Below are 10,645 nucleotides of genomic sequence, written 5' to 3' on the forward strand. Positions count from 1 at the left end.
CTACAATATAACTAGTAAATCAGTCCCTACAATATAACTAGTAGATCAGTCCCTACAATATAACTACTAGATCAGTCCCTACAATATAACTAGTAGATCAGTCCCTACAATATAACTAGTAGATCAGTCCCTACAATATAACTAGTAGATCAGTCCCTACAATATAACTAGTAGATCAGTCCCTACAATATAACTAGTAGATCAGTCCCTACAATATAACTAGTAGATCAGTCCCTACAATATAACTAGTAGATCAGTCCCTACAATATAACTAGTAGATCAGTCTCTACAATATAACTAGTAGATCAGTCCCTACAATATAACTAGTAGATCAGTCTCTACAATATAACTAGTAGATCAGTCCCTACAATATAACTAGTAGATCAGTCCCTACAATATAACTAGTAGATCAGTCCCTACAATATAACTAGTAGATCAGTCCCTACAATATAACTAGTAGATCAGTCCCTACAATATAACTAGTAGATCAGTCCCTAGTAGATCAGTCCCTACAATATAACTAGTAGATCAGTCCCTACAATATAACTAGTAGATCAGTCCCTACAATATAACCAGTAGATCAGTCCCTACAATATAACTAGTAGATCAGTCCCTACAATATAACTAGTAGATCAGTCCCTACAATATAACTAGTAGATCAGTCCCTATAATATAACTAGTAGATCAGTCCCTACAATATAACTAGTAGATCAGTCCCTACAATATAACTAGTAGATCAGTCTCTACAATATAACTAGTAGATCAGTCCCTACAATATAACTAGTAGATCAGTCCCTAGTAGATCAGTCCCTATAATATAACTAGTAGATCAGTCCCTACAATATAACTAGTAGATCAGTCCCTACAATATAACTAGTAGATCAGTCTCTACAATTTAACTAGTAGATCAGTCCCTACAATATAACTAGTAGATCAGTCCCTAGTAGATCAGTCCCTACAATATAACTAGTAGATCAGTCCCTACAATATAACTAGTAGATCAGTCCCTACAATATAACTAGTAGATCAGTCCCTACAATATAACTAGTAGATCAGTCCCTATAATATAACTAGTAGATCAGTCCCTACAATATAACTAGTAGATCAGTCCCTAGTAGATCAGTCCCTACAATATAACTAGTAGATCAGTCCCTAGTAGATCAGTCCCTACAATATAACTAGTAGATCAGTCCCTACAATATAACTAGTAGATCAGTCTCTACAATATAACTAGTAGATCAGTCCCTAGTAGATCAGTCCCTACAATATAACTAGTAGATCAGTCCCTACAATATAACTAGTAGATCAGTCTCTACAATATAACTAGTAGATCAGTCCCTACAATATAACTAGTAGATCAGTCCCTAGTAGATCAGTCCCTACAATATAACTAGTAGATCAGTCCCTACAATATAACTAGTAGATCAGTCCCTACAATATAACTAGTAGATCAGTAGATCAGTCCCTACAATATAACTAGTAGATCAGTCCCTACAATATAACTAGTAGATCAGTCTCTACAATATAACTAGTAGATCAGTCCCTACAATATAACTAGTAGATCAGTCCCTACAATATAACTAGTAGATCAGTCCCTACAATATAACTAGTAGATCAGTCCCTACAATATAACTAGTAGATCAGTCCCTATAATATAACTAGTAGATCAGTCCCTATAATATAACTAGTAGATCAGTCCCTACAATATAACTAGTAGATCAGTCCCTACAATATAACTAGTAGATCAGTCCCTACAATATAACTAGTAGATCAGTCCCTATAATATAACTAGTAGATCAGTCCCTATAATATAACTAGTAGATCAGTCCCTATAATATAACTAGTAGATCAGTCCCTAGTAGATCAGTCCCTATAATATAACTAGTAGATCAGTCCCTACAATATAACTAGTAGATCAGTCCCTACAATATAACTAGTAGATCAGTCCCTATAATATAACTAGTAGATCAGTCCCTACAATATAACTAGTAGATCAGTCCCTACAATATAACTAGTAGATCAGTCCCTACAATATAACTAGTAGATCAGTCCCTACAATATAACTAGTAGATCAGTCCCTACAATATAACTAGTAGATCAGTCCCTATAATATAACTAGTAAATCAGTCCCTACAATATAACTAGTAGATCAGTAGATCAGTCTCTACAATATAACTAGTAGATCAGTCCCTATAATATAACTAGTAGATCAGTCCCTACAATATAACTAGTAGATCAGTCCCTAGTAGACCAGTCCCTACAATATAACTAGTAGATCAGTCCCTACAATATAACTAGTAGATCAGTCCCTACAATATAACTAGTAGATCAGTCCCTACAATATAACTAGTAGATCAGTCCCTACAATATAACTAGTAGATCAGTCCCTACAATATAACTAGTAGATCAGTCCCTACAATATAACTAGTAGATCAGTCCCTACAATATAACTAGTAGATCAGTCCCTACAATATAACTAGTAGATCAGTCCCTACAATATAACTAGTAGATCAGTCCCTAGTAGACCAGTCCCTACAATATAACTAGTAGACCAGTCCCTAGTAGACCAGTCCCTAGTAGACCAGTCCCTAGTAGACCAGTCCCTACAATGTAACTAGTAGATCAGTCCCTAGTAGACCAGTCCCTACAATATAACTAGTAGACCAGTCCCTACAATATAACTAGTAGATCAGTCCCTACAATATAACTAGTAGATCAGTCCCTATAATATAACTAGTAGATCAGTCCCTACAATATAACTACTAGATCAGTCCCTACAATATAACTAGTAGATCAGTCCCTACAATATAACTAGTAGATCAGTCCCTACAATATAACTAGTAGATCAGTCCCTACAATATAACTAGTAGATCAGTCCCTACAATATAACTAGTAGATCAGTCCCTACAATATAACTAGTAGATCAGTCCCTAGTAGACCAGTCCCTACAATATAACTAGTAGACCAGTCCCTACAATATAACTAGTAGATCAGTCCCTATAATATAACTAGTAGATCAGTCCCTACAATATAACTAGTAGATCAGTCCCTACAATATAACTAGTAGATCAGTCCCTAGTAGATCAGTCCCTACAATATAACTAGTAGATCAGTCCCTACAATATAACTAGTAGATCAGTCCCTACAATATAACTAGTAGATCAGTCCCTACAATATAACTAGTAGATCAGTAGATCAGTCCCTACAATATAACTAGTAGATCAGTCCCTACAATATAACTAGTAGATCAGTCCCTACAATATAACTAGTAAATCAGTCCCTACAATATAACTAGTAGATCAGTCCCTACAATATAACTAGTAGATCAGTCCCTACAATATAACTAGTAGATCAGTCCCTAGTAGATCAGTCCCTACAATATAACTAGTAGATCAGTCCCTACAATATAACTAGTAGATCAGTCCCTACAATATAACTAGTAGATCAGTCCCTACAATATAACTAGTAGATCAGTCCCTAGTAGATCAGTCCCTACAATATAACTAGTAGATCAGTCCCTAGTAGATCAGTCCCTACAATATAACTAGTAGATCAGTCCCTACAATATAACTAGTAGATCAGTCCCTACAATATAACTAGTAGATCAGTCCCTACAATATAACTAGTAGATCAGTCCCTACAATATAACTAGTAGATCAGTCCCTACAATATAACTAGTAGATCAGTCCCTATAATATAACTAGTAGATCAGTCCCTACAATATAACTAGTAGATCAGTCCCTACAATATAACTAGTAGATCAATCCCTACAATATAACTAGTAGATCAGTCCCTACAATATAACTAGTAGATCAGTCCCTACAATATAACCAGTAGATCAGTAGATCAGTCCCTACAATATAACTAGTAGATCAGTAGATCAGTCCCTACAATATAACTAGTAGATCAGTCCCTATAATATAACTAGTAGATCAGTCCCTACAATATAACTAGTAGATCAGTAGATCAGTCCCTACAATATAACTAGTAGATCAGTCCCTATAATATAACTAGTAGATCAGTCCCTACAATATAACTAGTATATCAGTCCCTACAATATAACTAGTAGATCAGTCCCTACAATATAACTAGTAGATCAGTCCCTACAATATAACTAGTAAATCAGTCCCTATAATATAACTAGTAGATCAGTCCCTAGTAGATCAGTCCCTACAATATAACTAGTAGATCAGTCTCTACAATATAACTAGTAGATCAGTCCCTACAATATAACTAGTAGATCAGTCCCTAGTAGACCAGTCCCTACAATATAACTAGTAGATCAGTCCCTACAATATAACTAGTAGATCAGTCCCTATGATATAACTAGTAGATCAGTCCCTAGTAGATCAGTCCCTACAATATAACTAGTAGATCAGTCCCTACAATATAACTAGTAGATCAGTCCCTAGTAGATCAGTCCCTACAATATAACTAGTAGATCAGTCCCTAGTAGATCAGTCCCTACAATATAACTAGTAGACCAGTCCCTATAATATAACTAGTAGATCAGTCCCTACAATATAACTAGTAGATCAGTCCCTACAATATAACTAGTAGATCAGTCCCTACAATATAACTAGTAGATCAGTCCCTACAATATAACTAGTAGATCAGTCCCTACAATATAACTAGTAGATCAGTCTCTACAATATAACTAGTAGATCAGTCCCTACAATATAACTAGTAGATCAGTCCCTAGTAGATCAGTCCCTACAATATAACTAGTAGATCAGTCCCTACAATATAACTAGTAGATCAGTCCCTAGTAGATCAGTCCCTACAATATAACTAGTAGATCAGTCCCTACAATATAACTAGTAGATCAGTCCCTACAATATAACTAGTAGATCAGTCCCTAGTAGATCAGTCCCTACAATATAACTAGTAGATCAGTCCCTACAATATAACTAGTAGATCAGTCCCTAGTAGATCAGTCCCTACAATATAACTAGTAGATCAGTCCCTACAATATAACTAGTAGATCAGTCCCTAGTAGATCAGTCCCTACAATATAACTAGTAGATCAGTCCCTACAATATAACTAGTAGATCAGTCCCTACAATATAACTAGTAGACCAGTCCCTACAATATAACTAGTAGATCAGTCCCTATAATATAACTAGTAGATCAGTCCCTACAATATAACTAGTAGATCAGTCCCTACAATATAACTAGTAGATCAGTCCCTACAATATAACTAGTAGATCAGTCCCTATAATATAACTAGTAGATCAGTCCCTACAATATAACTAGTAGATCAGTCCCTACAATATAACTAGTAGATCAGTCCCTACAATATAACTAGTAGATCAGTCCCTACAATATAACTAGTAGATCAGTCCCTACAATATAACTAGTAGATCAGTCCCTATAATATAACTAGTAAATCAGTCCCTACAATATAACTAGTAGATCAGTAGATCAGTCTCTACAATATAACTAGTAGATCAGTCCCTATAATATAACTAGTAGATCAGTCCCTACAATATAACTAGTAGATCAGTCCCTAGTAGACCAGTCCCTACAATATAACTAGTAGATCAGTCCCTACAATATAACTAGTAGATCAGTCCCTACAATATAACTAGTAGATCAGTCCCTACAATATAACTAGTAGATCAGTCCCTACAATATAACTAGTAGATCAGTCCCTACAATATAACTAGTAGATCAGTCCCTACAATATAACTAGTAGATCAGTCCCTACAATATAACTAGTAGATCAGTCCCTACAATATAACTAGTAGATCAGTCCCTACAATATAACTAGTAGATCAGTCCCTAGTAGACCAGTCCCTACAATATAACTAGTAGACCAGTCCCTAGTAGACCAGTCCCTAGTAGACCAGTCCCTAGTAGACCAGTCCCTACAATGTAACTAGTAGATCAGTCCCTAGTAGACCAGTCCCTACAATATAACTAGTAGACCAGTCCCTACAATATAACTAGTAGATCAGTCCCTACAATATAACTAGTAGATCAGTCCCTATAATATAACTAGTAGATCAGTCCCTACAATATAACTACTAGATCAGTCCCTACAATATAACTAGTAGATCAGTCCCTACAATATAACTAGTAGATCAGTCCCTACAATATAACTAGTAGATCAGTCCCTACAATATAACTAGTAGATCAGTCCCTACAATATAACTAGTAGATCAGTCCCTACAATATAACTAGTAGATCAGTCCCTAGTAGACCAGTCCCTACAATATAACTAGTAGACCAGTCCCTACAATATAACTAGTAGATCAGTCCCTATAATATAACTAGTAGATCAGTCCCTACAATATAACTAGTAGATCAGTCCCTACAATATAACTAGTAGATCAGTCCCTAGTAGATCAGTCCCTACAATATAACTAGTAGATCAGTCCCTACAATATAACTAGTAGATCAGTCCCTACAATATAACTAGTAGATCAGTCCCTACAATATAACTAGTAGATCAGTAGATCAGTCCCTACAATATAACTAGTAGATCAGTCCCTACAATATAACTAGTAGATCAGTCCCTACAATATAACTAGTAAATCAGTCCCTACAATATAACTAGTAGATCAGTTCCTACAATATAACTAGTAGATCAGTCCCTACAATATAACTAGTAGATCAGTCCCTAGTAGATCAGTCCCTACAATATAACTAGTAGATCAGTCCCTACAATATAACTAGTAGATCAGTCCCTACAATATAACTAGTAGATCAGTCCCTACAATATAACTAGTAGATCAGTCCCTAGTAGATCAGTCCCTACAATATAACTAGTAGATCAGTCCCTAGTAGATCAGTCCCTACAATATAACTAGTAGATCAGTCCCTACAATATAACTAGTAGATCAGTCCCTACAATATAACTAGTAGATCAGTCCCTACAATATAACTAGTAGATCAGTCCCTACAATATAACTAGTAGATCAGTCCCTACAATATAACTAGTAGATCAGTCCCTATAATATAACTAGTAGATCAGTCCCTACAATATAACTAGTAGATCAGTCCCTACAATATAACTAGTAGATCAGTCCCTACAATATAACTAGTAGATCAGTCCCTACAATATAACTAGTAGATCAGTCCCTACAATATAACCAGTAGATCAGTAGATCAGTCCCTACAATATAACTAGTAGATCAGTAGATCAGTCCCTACAATATAACTAGTAGATCAGTCCCTATAATATAACTAGTAGATCAGTCCCTACAATATAACTAGTAGATCAGTAGATCAGTCCCTACAATATAACTAGTAGATCAGTCCCTATAATATAACTAGTAGATCAGTCCCTACAATATAACTAGTATATCAGTCCCTACAATATAACTAGTAGATCAGTCCCTACAATATAACTAGTAGATCAGTCCCTACAATATAACTAGTAAATCAGTCCCTATAATATAACTAGTAGATCAGTCCCTAGTAGATCAGTCCCTACAATATAACTAGTAGATCAGTCTCTACAATATAACTAGTAGATCAGTCCCTACAATATAACTAGTAGATCAGTCCCTAGTAGACCAGTCCCTACAATATAACTAGTAGATCAGTCCCTACAATATAACTAGTAGATCAGTCCCTATGATATAACTAGTAGATCAGTCCCTAGTAGATCAGTCCCTACAATATAACTAGTAGATCAGTCCCTACAATATAACTAGTAGATCAGTCCCTAGTAGATCAGTCCCTACAATATAACTAGTAGATCAGTCCCTAGTAGATCAGTCCCTACAATATAACTAGTAGACCAGTCCCTATAATATAACTAGTAGATCAGTCCCTACAATATAACTAGTAGATCAGTCCCTACAATATAACTAGTAGATCAGTCCCTACAATATAACTAGTAGATCAGTCCCTACAATATAACTAGTAGATCAGTCCCTACAATATAACTAGTAGATCAGTCTCTACAATATAACTAGTAGATCAGTCCCTACAATATAACTAGTAGATCAGTCCCTAGTAGATCAGTCCCTACAATATAACTAGTAGATCAGTCCCTACAATATAACTAGTAGATCAGTCCCTAGTAGATCAGTCCCTACAATATAACTAGTAGATCAGTCCCTACAATATAACTAGTAGATCAGTCCCTACAATATAACTAGTAGATCAGTCCCTAGTAGATCAGTCCCTACAATATAACTAGTAGATCAGTCCCTACAATATAACTAGTAGATCAGTCCCTAGTAGATCAGTCCCTACAATATAACTAGTAGATCAGTCCCTACAATATAACTAGTAGATCAGTCCCTAGTAGATCAGTCCCTACAATATAACTAGTAGATCAGTCCCTACAATATAACTAGTAGATCAGTCCCTACAATATAACTAGTAGACCAGTCCCTACAATATAACTAGTAGATCAGTCCCTATAATATAACTAGTAGATCAGTCCCTACAATATAACTAGTAGATCAGTCCCTACAATATAACTAGTAGATCAGTCCCTACAATATAACTAGTAGATCAGTCCCTACAATATAACCAGTAGATCAGTCCCTACAATATAACTAGTAGATCAGTCCCTACAATATAACTAGTAGATCAGTCCCTACAATATAACTAGTAGATCAGTCCCTACAATATAACTAGTAGATCAGTCCCTATAATATAACTAGTAGATCAGTCCCTATAATATAACTAGTAGATCAGTCCCTACAATATAACTACTAGATCAGTCCCTACAATATAACTACTAGATCAGTCCCTACAATATAACTACTAGATCAGTCCCTACAATATAACTAGTAGATCAGTCCCTACAATATAACTAGTAGATCAGTCCCTACAATATAACTAGTAGATCAGTCTCTACAATATAACTACTAGATCAGTCCCTAGTATATCAGTCCCTACAATATAACTAGTAGATCAGTCCCTACAATATAACTAGTAGATCAGTCCCTACAATATAACTAGTAGATCAGTCCCTAGTAGATCAGTCCCTACAATATAACTAGTAGATCAGTCTCTACAATATAACTAGTAGATCAGTCCCTACAATATAACTAGTAGATCAGTCCCTACAATATAACTAGTAGATCAGTCTCTACAATATAACTAGTAGATCAGTCCCTACAATATAACTAGTAGATCAGTCCCTATAATATAACTAGTAGATCAGTCCCTATAATATAACTAGTAGATCAGTCCCTATAATATAACTAGTAGATCAGTCCCTAGTAGATCAGTCCCTATAATATAACTAGTAGATCAGTCCCTACAATATAACTAGTAGATCAGTCCCTACAATATAACTAGTAGATCAGTCTCTACAATATAACTAGTAGATCAGTCTCTACAATATAACTAGTAAATCAGTCCCTATAATATAACTAGTAGATCAGTCTCTACAATATAACTAGTAGATCAGTCCCTATAATATAACTAGTAAATCAGTCCCTATAATATAACTAGTAGATCAGTCTCTACAATATAACTAGTAGATCAGTCCCTACAATATAACTAGTAGATCAGTCCCTACAATATAACTAGTAGATCAGTCCCTAGTAGATCAGTCCCTACAATATAACTAGTAGATCAGTCCCTACAATATAACTAGTAGATCAGTCCCTACAATATAACTAGTAGATCAGTCCCTACAATATAACTAGTAGATCAGTCCCTACAATATAACTAGTAGATCAGTCCCTACAATATAACTAGTAGATCAGTCCCTACAATATAACTAGTAGATCAGTCCCTAGTAGATCAGTCCCTACAATATAACTAGTAGATCAGTCCCTAGTAGATCAGTCCCTACAATATAACTAGTAGATCAGTCCCTAGTAGATCAGTCCCTACAATATAACTAGTAGATCAGTCCCTACAATATAACTAGTAGATCAGTCCCTACAATATAACTAGTAGATCAGTCCCTACAATATAACTAGTAGATCAGTCCCTATAATATAACTAGTAGATCAGTCCCTACAATATAACTAGTAGATCAGTCCCTACAATATAACTAGTAGATCAGTCCCTACAATATAACTAGTAGATCAGTCCCTACAATATAACTAGTAGATCAGTCCCTACAATATAACTAGTAGATCAGTCCCTACAATATAACTAGTAGATCAGTAGATCAGTCCCTACAATATAACTAGTAGATCAGTCCCTATAATATAACTAGTAGATCAGTCCCTACAATATAACTAGTAGATCAGTCCCTACAATATAACTAGTAAATCAGTCCCTATGATATAACTAGTAGATCAGTCCCTAGTAGATCAGTCCCTACAATATAACTAGTAGATCAGTCTCTACAATATAACTAGTAGATCAGTCCCTACAATATAACTAGTAGATCAGTCCCTAGTAGACCAGTCCCTACAATATAACTAGTAGATCAGTCCCTACAATATAACTAGTAGATCAGTCCCTACAATATAACTAGTAGATCAGTCCCTACAATATAACTAGTAGATCAGTCCCTACAATATAACTAGTAGATCAGTCCCTACAATATAACTAGTAGATCAGTAGATCAGTCCCTACAATATAACTAGTAGATCAGTCCCTACAATATAACTAGTAGATCAGTCCCTACAATATAACTAGTAGATCAGTCCCTACAATATAACTAGTAGATCAGTAGATCAGTCCCTACAATATAACTAGTAGATCAGTCCCT

The sequence above is a fragment of the Salvelinus fontinalis genome, chromosome 35 (assembly GCF_029448725.1).
Source record: "Salvelinus fontinalis isolate EN_2023a chromosome 35, ASM2944872v1, whole genome shotgun sequence".
Lineage (NCBI taxonomy): Eukaryota > Metazoa > Chordata > Actinopteri > Salmoniformes > Salmonidae > Salvelinus > Salvelinus fontinalis.